At 35.4% G+C, this 13697-nt stretch overlaps 1 long non-coding RNA gene across 1 annotated transcript; it reads left to right on the forward strand.

Annotated features, from left to right (window-relative positions):
* Positions 1–764: 764 nt before the first annotated feature.
* On the forward strand, positions 765–13124 carry LOC311441545. The gene is made up of 3 exons (XR_014696028.1): positions 765–922; positions 1345–1410; positions 12996–13124. It is a non-coding gene; the product is annotated as an uncharacterized lncRNA (long non-coding RNA).
* The last annotated feature ends 573 nt before the right edge of the window (positions 13125–13697 follow it).

The raw sequence follows: 13697 nt of genomic DNA on the forward strand, positions 1-13697 counted from the left end.
AGGTGTATGGAGGTATACACATAAAGCATTAAAAATACATATAAAATTAGTAACAAATCGGACAGCAAGGTTTAACACAGGAAAAGGCGCTTGCTTTTACATGTGCAGTAAGGGATGTACAGCTTAAATAAGTAGTGTAATAGTCACTTCCAAAATTACTGCACCATGTAGCTAGCATACACAGTCACAAGCATTGTCCTTCTAGTGCATTCAGTCATTTAGATGCCTATTTCACAGATTAATTTATCCTCTTGTTTTTTATACTCTGCAAACACCTCCCTGATTTGCAGAGACAGTTCTGCTGGGTGTGATGGAGCTGGCTTGATACTACGTTTCTGCAATAAAAATAAATTAGTTCATAAGCTGTAGCAGGTGATCTCCTGAGGAGCTGTAAAACCAGACTTGTATCTGCTTACAAATAGAGCAGAGGGCTGGAGAATCACCTCTAAAAAGACCATTCCACTTTTACAAGACATACCTTTCCTATGTGAAGGTATAGTATAGTATAGTATAGTATAGTATAGTATAGTATAGTATAGTATAGTATAGTATAGTATAGTATAGTATAGTATAGTATAGTATAGTATAGTATAGTTATCCTAGGTAAAGTTTCTGTCTTTTGCAGGTGGGTGCAATCACTGAGCTGATGAATGTATTTGGCCGCAAGGAGGGAGGCAGGATTTGAGGCAGTGCAGCTGCAGTGTTTTATCAAAAAGCCCGATAGTCTACCTATTGGTCAAGTTTACTAGTTTGTGGATTTGTTCCTGTGTCAGCAGCCCTTACAGTTAAGGATTCTTCAAGTCCTTAACAGCATAAACTGTATGGAATCACGCTAATTCCTTGTCCCCCACCACCTCCCCCCCCCAAAAAAAAATACATTCAGTTCTGTGATCTCTGTAAAGCAATCACCTGAAGCTGGCAGGTAGGATCTCTTTTCCTTGAATGAATATATCTTAATTAAACGCTAATATGTAGCCAAGTCCTTTAATTGCTGATCATTTTTCTTTATGTTGCCTAATAGCAATGTGTAAAGCTAAGATTTTAGTCCTAGCATTTATCATTAAGCCATATGTTTGATGCTTTAATGTAGGCTGATAATCATTAATGTAGGATTTGTTGAAAAGGAAAATAAATCACTGTCTTTCTAGAGAATTTTTATTGTGCTACTTTGTGAAAGGAGTTAACTAAATTATTTTCCCAGAAGGTAAGGAAAGATAAATGTAAAATCCTCTTTCAGAAGTAATGCAAGAGTTACTTTTTAGTAAGTAAATGAAGAACTGCTCAGTTTACCAGCTGTATCCCAAAATACTTCAGATAGACAACAGATGACTGTTTTGTTTGCAGAAATTTTGGCCTAACCTCTTGATAGAGAGATATAGAAGCAGGAACCCTTACATTTATCTGAAATAGGTAAGAAGTACTCTGTTATTCTTCCTCTTTGTGGCTTCAAACAAACAAACAAACAAAAATATTCTACTGTTGCTTAACTAGATGCTTTGGAATCACAAAAGGAATTTTTAGTTTCATTCCACTGTATGTTTTATTTTGGCAAGGATTGTTACTTCTAGCTGACTGAGCCCTTCTTATAAAAGTCTTCCTGGAATGTTCTTGATGTAGAATTGGAGTTCAGCATTTGTGCTCACTTAGAAATCAGTGTTCACAGGGAGCACACCCAGCCGTAACAGCAGCATAAGTAATTTCCAAAAGACTATCCCTTAATGGGAAGGATCAGCCCTCAATTTCTTTTTGTGTCCCTTCATGCTGTCACTAGTATCTCAGTATGAGTGGGAAATCAGATGAGAAGCAAGGTAACAAAGCTACTGAAAAACTTTTTTGGAAAATATTCTTCCCCCTGAATCCACCATTCTTGTTTACTAAAGGAGAAACTACTTTATACAGCATCCCCTTTCTCTAAACTTATTAAAATGATAATGGAAAGAGCAGGGCATATCTGCTGAGTCAACTGCTGCTTTATTATAAAACCAGCTGGGGGGGGGGGGGGGGGGGAAGTAAAAATACCATAATGTAGAGAGTTCATTGCAGAGTCAGTTCAATAAAACTTGCGCTTCCCAGTTCTGGCAAAGCTTTTGGACATTTCAAAGGGCTTGATAAAAAGCAATAGCCTTGTCTCCCACACATTAAAGCTTCATCAACGACATTATATGAGAAGAAGAAAAACCTGGCAGAACAGTAAAGCAAAGGGTAAGGTGTTCCTTAGATGGGTCAAGGTGCTCTAAGTTCCTCTTGCTTCACTGAAATAACAGCATTTTTTCTGGCAGCAGAACATCTGTAACCTCCGTCTGTGTCGAAGAAGCACATCTGTTCACAGTTATGGGTCAGTACCCATACAGGAAGCATAGTTGTACTGCACTCAGAGATGCTGGATCATAGCTCACAAAAAGCGTTTTTAAACTCTTTAATTAATGAAGGGACAGAAGGATAAAGTGAACACGAATCAGATCCACGAGACTAAAAACCCAGACAAATGCTTTCAACCTGATGAACATCTAGATGGATGAGGCAACAATAGTAAGGTTTTCTTTCAATCTTATATCTTTTAAAATTATATACTTCAAAGCTCTGATTCTGGAAAAAAAAATACCAAGGAATAAAAATTGTGTCAATAAAGCAGCCAAGCACATGATAAGCATGGTAGGCTATCAGATCATATGGAGTTCATAGCAAGACATGTTTGCTGGAGTCATTTCTAACCTGTCAGCCCACAGCTGTCAAGTTTTCCCCTCTCTTGTCTGTTAGTTTCTTGTGAATATATTAACTTCAGAAGTAATAATGAAGCATACAGCACACAGTTTGCAATAACATCAAAATCAGTTTACTGTTCCTACAGTAGGCCTCATAAAGATCACATTTATTTCTTTTGGTTCTCTTAGCTCTTTAAAAGTATTTTAAGACAATTAACTTGTATAGTCAATCCTAAATATGCAATCTTATGTAAATACAGTTGTCTAATTGTAGTATTTGCCTAGAATAAAGTTATTCTCAGTCTGCTTAAATTGAACAGTGCAAATATTTCAGAAGAATAGCAGCATCAAAAATTTTTGTCCCGTGGCAGGGAAGACACAGGAAAAGACAATTTTAAAAGCTAAAATTTAAAATAACTTTGTATTTCATAACAATTATTGACTTGGTTCAAAAGAAGTTACAGACTTTGCTTGAAACTTATGAATATTAATCTAAAGTAGACAGAGCTGATGTTTTCCCTTGGAATAGTTCTGCTTCTTAATAACTGGAGGTGATCTTTTCCTCTTTAAACCCATTTAATTTAGATTTATTGCCGTGAGAAAAAATATCAGCTGTTAACATCAAATTATGACTATAAAATGTCCCACTACCCAGATGTTGGAAGTACTGTGTTAATCTCTCATTAGAAAGTAAATTTTATGTCCATTTTTCCCTCTTTTCTCTAACCATAAGAATTTCAGCATTTAGAAGCAATTTGATAGTGTCTTTTTTGTGTACTCTAAATTCCATTGTGAAACCCTTGAAGAAAGGTCACTGCTGTAGAAAAAGTTTCTAACACATCAAACCTTGCAGTTGCTGGAGCAAATTGATCTAGTGATTGATCCTTCATTCTTAGTTGATAACGGTAACTCATGCAATGTCATGGTAAGTATTTTTTATTAAATATTAATTTGTGTGGACAGAAAGCACTGTATAACATTAAGGGCTAATTTATACAATATTACTAGGATGTGAAAATGTCTGACATTTACATTAACCCATGTGGGAGTTTTACGTACTCATTCCTGGGTTAACTTTCTTCTTTTCTAATTGTGGTTAACAAAATCTCTTTGCCACCCAACAATCTAGGGGCAATAATGTTCCTGAAGATTAAATTATAGCTGAATTTCTATTGAAGAGTTAGGTAATACACATAACTCTTGAGAGTCAGGTAATACACTATGCTGCAATGAGAACTTTGTTTCTTTCTATGGTGTAGCAATTTTGTCTGAAATGTCTGTACGCTGTCCAATTGCCTGCTAGACATCAGAGTGTCACTACATGGCATTAGACAAATGCCTGCTCTGACATAACAGAATTTTGGGATTCCCTAACCCATTTAGGTAGTCAAAGAAAAATTACATATTTGAGGCAGTTTACTCAGTCATCAGGACATAACTTTATGCTGATCTTGTGGTTGTGGTTTATTAATGACAGGTTAGTAAATATAAACATCAGTCTCTCTATCTAAATATTAACCCTACACATTCAAAGACAAGCCAATACTCTGTCTTCTACTTTTTTTTTTTTTTTTTTTTTTTTTTAATGTGTAATTATATACTATTTGTGATGCTTTCCTCTCCATCTAGTTCTACAGAAACTTGAGCTCTGTATTTATGCAGTTAGGAATGGAGAACTTGTTCACTTTTCTGAACTGCAGAACTCAGTCCTTATAAGATGCTTGAGTATCAGTATTTTGTCCTGGGTAAAATTCTGGATATATTCAAAGATACATTGCAATGAGACACAGTATAAAAGCAGAAAGAAAGAAAAAAAAAAAAAAAAAAAAAGAAAGAAAGAAAGAAACAAAGAAACAAAGAAAAAAAACCATTATAGATAGTATTTATTTGTAAAAGTAGAGAACAGTTTATTTACAAGCATTTGAAAAATAATTTTAAGGTTTCAACTGATGATAAAACTCTAAACACAAAACAGCAGAATGAGAGGGAAGAGTCTTCAGCATGTGTTCTGTTGTGTTGCATGCATTCTGTTTCAGAAAAATCTTCAGAATTTTGTCAGTGAAAACTGGCTTCAAACATCACTTTCCAAAGATCTTAGTGCACAAGCCTGCAGATCCTATATATGGGTTGCTAGCTTCCCCTGAAATGCATGCTCCTGCATCTCTACTATTTGATACAACACACCATTTTTTGAATCTCAGGCATGTGGTGCAGGCATGTTTCTGCAGGCTTAGTTGTACATGCATTGCTGAAGTCACAAGGTTTTCAGCTGTTAATGCTAACCTAGGCTTAGGCATTGGGAAAAAGTAGGTTGAATCAGTCCACCTTTCCCCAGCTCTCTTCAAACAAAGGTACAGAAAGATGTTTTGAAAGTGGACACAATCACATTTCTCTACTTCCCAGTGTTGCTTTGAAGGTAACTACATTAAGACTGCGTAGAGAACCAGAGAAATAAAGGCTATACAAAGAAAAATGTTATATACTTACATGCTGGGCATGGTCTAGAGAACAATTGCCATGACAGGTAAGTTTGGTTTTCAGACAAGTTGCAGAAGCACAAGCATAACAAATGTTTTATTGTATTTGTTTCTTATGACAAAGGTAAGGTTGCATTACCATAGTAATTGCAAAGTTACAGAAGAGTTCTACTATTTTTTTGTGTCCTCTTCAAGTTGAGGGGTAGATGAGACTAGCAGTGATCCCAATAGAAGTAAAGCCTACTGCCTATTAACAAGCTAATTTCAGAACTAGCAAATGTAAAATTCCTGTGGTAAGTTAGACAAGGTTGATCATAACATATTTGAAGGATGTGAATCAGTGTAAAAGAGGCTTTCTACTATGCAGACTCAAGGCTTGTTGTAATAGCATATAGCTCAAATTTCTTCTTACTTTAATTAATTTCACCTTTGAATGACTAAGTACATTGTCTGACAGAAGATATCAAAAGCTATCAAAGTATATTATGAGTTGCAGTGGGTGCAACAAACAAGTAGTACAGTGTTTCATTTGTTGGTTCCAAAAATATTCAGAGCAGGTAAGTCTTCACACTTGCTTTCTTATTTATTTGATCTATCATACCAGTTACTGACAGACATTTAGCAAAGTCTTATTAACAACGTTTACCTAATCACCATATAGCACAATGGTGTGGATACTATTATAGGAGTATTAGGCAAAGACATTCAGAAAATATGATCATAAAGTTTCACATGGTGAAATATATGCCCGTATGGCTTGTATGTGGTTGATGCTTCTTGATCAAATACATTAAGGAAGCTGTGCAGACTACTGCAGCTGACATGGCAGTGCACAGAAAAGAAATCTGGCAGAAGTGTTGAGAACAGTTAAAAACACTGTAGGATAGTGTTTGTGTTGATGTTTAAGGCTGGAGGGAAGCATATGATTGTCCTACTGAATGTTAGGAGTTTTCCCAGAGAAATTTCACTGTTTTTCTTGATAAGTGGACAGCTGACCAGTTGCTTTTCTCTCTAGCAAATTATTGTGTTGATTGATAGCTCCGTTAATTTCAGAAGTAGCCTTCTCACTGCAGACACAGCTGTGAATTCTAATCAACTAAAGCAATTAACTGCTATCTCTGTGGTTGCAGAGGAGCCAACTGCAGAACCGAATGTACTGAAAATGGTCAGTTGCAGATAACTAGGAAGAGTGAATTCATGCCTAACTTTTACTCCCTGCAACATTCCATCAGGTTCCCTAAAGTTCCAATATTTAGTAACTGATTTGTCTCTGTTTTATTAGATCACACTTTCTATTTTCACTATGTTTAGTTGTACTTATCTTAGCAACAGGTAAACGGGATTAAGAAGGAAAACATCATGTTTTGATTAAGCAAAATCAAAGGCTTTAACATTCACAGACTGCATACAGTCTAAGTATTCCATCCTGTGTCCTTGTGGTGTTCGAAGGAGAGTCTGCAACAGGCTTCATTGAGAATAAACTTGGTACTAGAAAAAGGTAGAGTAGTTAGTAACAAAGAGAGAAAGGAGCAGAGAAACACATGTTTTAATGCTTTTATTTTCAGTGAGGAGGGGAACGGTGTCTGACTGCAAGTGGTCACTATATAGCCCCTGGCATTTTTTATGTATTTTTTTAAAGCATAAGGGTGTTAAACCCAGTGTCCATCTTGGTTAAATATAACTTACTAAACTTAAATTCCTTTGTAGTTTCAGCTGGTTACAATTTTTTATTTATTTATTTATTTATTAATTCCCCATCCTAGGCCTTTAAACTGTAGCAATACAGTTTTTCTTTTTCAATGAAAGGTAAAAAGAAGTGGTCAGCTTCAGGATTCTTTATGATTTATTTTACTAGGAATTTTGATTGTCAGAGATCTTAATAGGCCTTCACCTCTTGAGAATGATTTTAGACATCTGGTAATTCCCTGGCTTTTGAAAGGTTTTTAATATGTGTTATGAAGCCCAATGTAGATATATCAAGTCATACTATAGTAAAAATATTTCAGCATTAAGCGTTAATTATTTGGTGTTCTGGTACAGAAGTAAAAGTTCTTCACAAGTAGTAGCTGCTGATACAGAAACTCACATGAATAGGTAATTATCTGCAGAGCAAGAACAAGGGAGAGACAAAATAGAAAAACTGCAGCATAAAAATAATACCACTGGGTAGACCATTTACCCTGGCTTATGATACTTTACTGCACAGGATTTTTCACATCAATACTAAGTGGTTATTGATGTATTTATTTTTAATAATCAAGGATAATTTTAGGAAGTTTTCAGGTATTTTGGGGGGAGAAAATTTAAGAATATATGCAAATATATTCACTGACATGCTTATAGATAAAGATGTTCAGTGTTTTACTATAATTGTTTCCCAAATACATGTTAGATTATTTTGCCTTTTTCAGAGTAATGCAGAGTTAAGTTTAATAGGGGTATTTCTACATGCTAAATGAACACTATCACTTGGATATGTGGAGCTAAAGTTGCCTTTGGAATAGAATTGAGAAGAAATGGTTGTGATCTAAACACTACTTTTGTATAAAATAAAACATACACTTCAGTGATTAGACTATACCTCCTAATATAAATCTAGTTTAGGATTGCTTTAATGCAAACAAAGAATTGAAGAACTTCCACTGCTAGATTCCACTTTGTACAAAATGTAATCTTTCAAGGTTTTAACCTGCATGGAGCTAACCACTTTGATCCAACCAGGGACTGGGCTATGCACATTTTTCATTAACGTCAGGGGGTTCATGCACATCCTTAGCTTCAAGAATTCAAATGAGTAATTTTCTTGATCATGTATAGCTATTCCCTTTCAAAATATCTTAAATCTCAGCTTGTGCATGATACATGACAGTGAACATGATGATTCCATGTAGTTCACAGTTCCTTCCTGTCAGGGTCCTGAGGGCATTGGTAGGTATTAATGTCCCTGACCACCTCCCCTGGGGCCTCCAATTACCACATGCGCACCCCTCACCCATGGGACGAGGTGCCCCATTCCAATTCAGTTATATGGAGGAAAGCAGGCAGCATGGGAAAAGACAGACAATGAAAGGTTGGTAATTTTAGTCTTCATTTATCTGAAGTTAAAATGAACTGTTGTTGGATCAATACTACATTATTTGTACAGGTTGTTTCTCTGTTTTCAGCTTTTAAAAATCAAGACATCTTTCCAAGGGCTGACTAATATATGCATCTAGCTCTTTAATTTGGTCCTCCTTGGAAAAACTTATGCAGGAAAGACTCAGAATTATACAGCCAAATTTATGCTGGGAAGTTCCACCAATGGCCAGAAATTTCCCTTGGTGCACATCTGACCTAACACTGGAACTGTCCCTTTATAGATGGTTGTATGCCAGTCCTCTAGCAGGTTTACTGCTGATAACCACCACAAAAATGGTCTTTTCATATGATTACTTATAAGTGAAGAAAACACTAATGTTTTTAAGACTCATAGAAACTGGTAATGTTTATGAGAAATTTTGCTGCCTTCTTGCTGTGACTGATGTTTACTTTATTGTTTGTTTAAAAAAAGGCCAACATCTCCTTTTTTTTCTCCCTAAACCTATTATGTATTATTTACTACCAATGGCATAGAAAAACTTTCAAGAGTGTAGAAAATTTCAGGGTAACAGAGATGCCATTATTTATTTATTTATTTATTTATTTCATTTCATCCAACTAAAAGAAGAGTATTTTAACTTCAAAACATTTGGTCAAGATGTACTGCTATACCCCACTAGAATTCTCTGTGTTTGCCAAGAGAAAAAAAATGTAGAAGAGAAAATTTGGAATGAATAAAAAGTCAGATTAGAGTAGATACTATCAGAACTGCTTGCGTTTTTTGTTGTTTTTTTTTTTTTTCCTTTTTTTTTTTTTTTTCCTTGACAAGAGCATGAAAAACCCTTTGTAGTGTTTATATTAAACTCTGAGAGGACACTAGCAACTCAGAAAAGTCCTCCTGTTTGTAACATAGGTATGCATTGCTATTGACTCCCAAAGTGAAACAGACAGTGATCACTGTCAAATGTTACTGTGCTGTTATGATTTATGGGAAAATTTTGTGGTACTAAGTATGCATGGAGACAAATCTTGAGTTGTAATCTTTAAAATATGTTCCTTTTCCCTTTAGATACTTCTTTAAAATGATCACCTGTTTGGAACGTAATTATGTCAGTCCTTCACAGATTAGACCAACACTTTATAGTTATCACTAAATTAAATTTTCTAACATCTCTCTGAACTAGAGGACTGTTATCCTAATTCTAGATGGATAAACTGAAGCACAGATAGTTAAATGAGTTGTCTGAAACAACTCCAACAGGAAGAACCTAGGTCTCAATCTTAGTTACAGCCTAATGCCTAAACCACAATATTGTTCTTCATCTTTCGGAGGTACATCCTAGCAATTAATAATAAATATATATCATGAATCCTGGGTTTGGAAAATATGTTTTAATAAAAAGCTCTAAAATTAAAACCAAAATATTCTTATTGCTTAAGATACAAACTATACAAAGCCAGGTTATTTTTATTTTTCACAACAGGCTATAGGTAGATGCCAAGCTTAGCTGAGCTCTTTACTAAAAGCAGAAGCACATTTGGAACTGTGTTTCTGATGTAAAGACAGCATAACACTCAAAAAATGTAATCACTCCTTCTTTCAGGCACATTGTGTAGCCCCTCTTCATTCTTTTAGATTGCTCTTGTCAGAATAAACACAATTTAAGTGGAGCTCAGAACCTACCCCAGACTCTGCTTTGTTTGATTTTTCTCTAAGAGAATTCATTTTGGTGGTGGCCTGGAGCAATTCTCTCCGGGTCTCACATCTGTTCCAAGCCTCACTTATCATGAAGAAATGAGATATGCATGATAATAAATAGGAGGAAACCTACAGAATTTGCAAGTTTAGGTCTGAGCAGACTAAATCCAGTCAGGATAACTAACCCAGATTCATTCTAAATCCTGCAACACTAATTTAGAATTTAGCTGTTCTAACTGAACACATTAATATATAACATACATCACAGCTCTACCCAAATAACCAACATGGAACCAAATCTCTTCATGCTGTGGACAGGATAAATCTCCTTTCTTTGCTTGAACTTATTTTATCTGTTCATTTCTTTAAGCCCAAGCTGAATTTTGTGTCGGAGTTGTCATTACAGGCTGTAACAGATTATTAGGGTGGGTATCTTCAATTTAATTTTACTGCATGATGATTCAATAGACAACTACATTCACATGCAGTTACTACTGTTTTCTAGTGCAGCACATTGTAAAAAGTGTTTAACTTTTCACGTTCATTTTTGATCCAGAATTCTGTGACATATTCTGTATTGCTTTATTTTTTTCTGCTCTTTCTGATGTCTTCTGTATTTCCCATATATTTATTCTTTTGAAGAACTCCATGTTTAATAGTGTTTGGTTAGGTATTTGTGTCATACATTACCTTTGTATGTCAAACATAAAACGGTAGTTTCAGTAGACAATATTGGTTTTGCCCGGTATAATTTGTATTCCTAATATAATTAATACCAAAGCCTGAGTTCTAATACCTTTCTTGCAAGCACTGTAACTGAAAGTAGAAATTTTAAAAAATTAAGAATTTGATTGTCTAAGCCTTACTTCCCCTTCAGGTCAATGAAGTTGTTTATACAAGATCATTCATAACCGCCTATTGACAGGAGGCAGTCTGTACACCGACAGTCCTTGCCCCTGTCCTTCTGGTCAGTAAATACTTCTGTTTTATTTTGCTCCATCTGTATGTTACAGTAAGGGAAAGCATAACATTCTAGTTTTCACCTACCTTCTTAATATTTTTAGCTTAAAACTTGGGGGACATATTTTGGACTTGATTCAAATAGGTAGTTAAGTTTAAAATGTCTTATATGGAGCCCAATAAATTCATTGCTTTGTCCAGCTGAGGCAGCTGGAATCAGAATTTTGGTTGTTCTATTGTTCTCAATACTTTTTCTTCTCTAAAGATAAATCTCTTTGCTTTTCGTTCTTTAGAGAACAAAAAAAAAAAAAAATCTGATATTCTGATTAGAAAAAAGAGCAATCACAGGGTACATTTTTTGCTCAGATGGTTGCTGTAATTCTTCTGTGCTTGTTATTCATCCAGTTTCTTCACTGAAATTAAGCACTTAGACAAGCTCAGTAAATAATACAATCCTGCTGTGGTGCTAGAAGGCACCTCCAGAGTTACAGAGTCCAGTCATCTTCTATGACAAGTCTTTCAATCTGTCATAAACCAGCCCTGCTTTGCTCTGTCTTGAATGTAATTTGTTTTGTTCCTTTCTCTGTTACTTCTTTAGAAACCTACTTTCATCTGAAACATATTCACAGCTATTTATATGCAGATATTCCAGAACTGAGATTGTCTTGTGATTTAAATAAGTGTTTTATACTGTCAGCTTTCTAAGCTGCTTATGAAGTTCCATAATACCCCTTTTACCTTCTTCTTAGCTTCCTTTTGAAAGTAGGCTTGCCTTCTGTTGATTGTTTCGCCTTTTAGATTTCTTTCAGATGGAAATCATCTTTCTTTCTTACAGATAACTGCAGCTGCTCACTTCATTCTAGATACAGTCTTCCCAAGGACATGCCTGAAAACATTGTCTTACCTTCTCTAGAATAGTCTCCTGATACATTGCAGTAAAATCACCCAGGTGACTGCATTATACTGTAGCCCACTGGAATACTACCGTGTTTTTGTTTGTTTGTTTGTTTTTGTTTTTTATCTTATGCTCTTATTTCCATCATTTTCTATTGCTGATCTCCCAATTCTTAGCAGAAAGTCTCTGCATGATAATCATAACTTTTATTTTTATTTTTAGTGTAGCCACACAACGCTTGTGTAATAACCTATTTCCTGCATCAGTGAAAGTCAGATTTCATTGGCACCTTTTGAGTTAAGGAATTAATGAAACTACTGAAATCAGTTCTGACAGCAATCTTTAAAGGACTTCAGTAGTAACTTTGCTCCACATTAATGCTTCTCTGTTCAAAGTTATTAGGTCCCCTTAAAATTATTATGTCCATTATTATGTCCCCTTAGGCTATGTTCTTACCCACCATACAGTTTTCTAGCACTCCCTATTTTCTACAATGGTAACAAATTCCCACGTGCTGCCACTAGGCTTTTCTCAGATTTCTGTTCATAAGTAACCTTTTTCATTATTCACAGTTCTCTTAAATTCAGTAGCTCTTAATGAATTCAGCTACTTTATGTGCAAAGGTAATGAATTTCTCTTTAGCCTCTTTTTTCTAGACATCTGGATCTGGAGCACTACCTATATTTTCTGTGGTTGAAGACCTGCTAACAGATATGTAAAAACTCTGTAACTTAGCTTCTAATGTTCTGAGTTAGATTCTTTTTTAATAATGAAAGGCTTTTACATGTTCTGAATGAATATTGACATCTGTTTTGACAGTATTGGTTGAGTGTTTCATAGTAATTATTTTTGAAAAAGGAAAAAACAGTTTGAAATGCTACTCTAGGCTGAGTTCCAATGAGGATAAATACATGCTACCCCCTACTAATGCCCTTCCAGCATTGCTGCTTGTAATATTCCTTGGCTGTTGTCTTTAAACTATTGCTCACTGCTGCTCAGCAGAAGCCACCCTTCCTTTCAGAGGTGGGTATGCCTCATTGCTGAGTGACAAAGTCTTTGTATATTATGGAAATGAGGTTGTCCTGGGATTTCAAAACTGCTTGCTTTCCATCTATATCCCTTCAATCAAATCACAAATGATCTAGAGCAGGTCTGCTTTCACAGGTGGGTTTTCCTTTTTCTAGAGGTGAGAAGAAACTTGAGTATGCTCTGCCAGCTTTATTGAAGCACTCCAGATATTTCATCCATTAGCTGTGGCCACTTTATGTAAGCTGAAGACCTCTGAGCCTGCTTTTTCCCTGGCTGTGCTGTCCAAGAAGCAAGACAAACTGCTAATAGCTAACAGCATCACTGAATGTGATCAGAGAACTGATTTGTTTTGCCTAGTCAAAAAAAATCATGAGCTCTCACATTCTTCATGAGTCTGGCCTACACATGAAATGATCTCTTCTCACCATGCTAAAAATTAACAGATTTTGAAGAGTTGCCATATTAATTCTAACTAGAAATTTATAATAGTTCCTGTAGAATTAATGTTTTCTTAAAAAAAAATAAAAATAAAATAAAAGTAATTTGAATTTTTGATCCATGAAGAGTGCAGGAAAAAAAATGTAGCAAAATGAAGCATCTTTCTTTCCCTAACTATGATTTACCCTCTGTATCAGTAAATGGTCCTCCAGAAGCTACAACATCCTTGGTTCTGTGGCACCCTCCATTTGTTTCATGGTTGAGATGAGAGTCTTGTAGCTATCTCAGAGTGGGAAAGGCTGTTTTGTTTTCCTTAGCCAAATCAGTAGCCTTGTTTTCAGAACACAATGTCATTGATGGGAATAACAGTTCTTTTTGGTGAGAACTGAACTGGTTCACAGTGTAACGATTATGATAAA

Source organism: Aythya ferina (genome assembly GCF_964211825.1).
Source record: "Aythya ferina genome assembly, chromosome: 9".
NCBI classification, from domain to species: domain Eukaryota; kingdom Metazoa; phylum Chordata; class Aves; order Anseriformes; family Anatidae; genus Aythya; species Aythya ferina.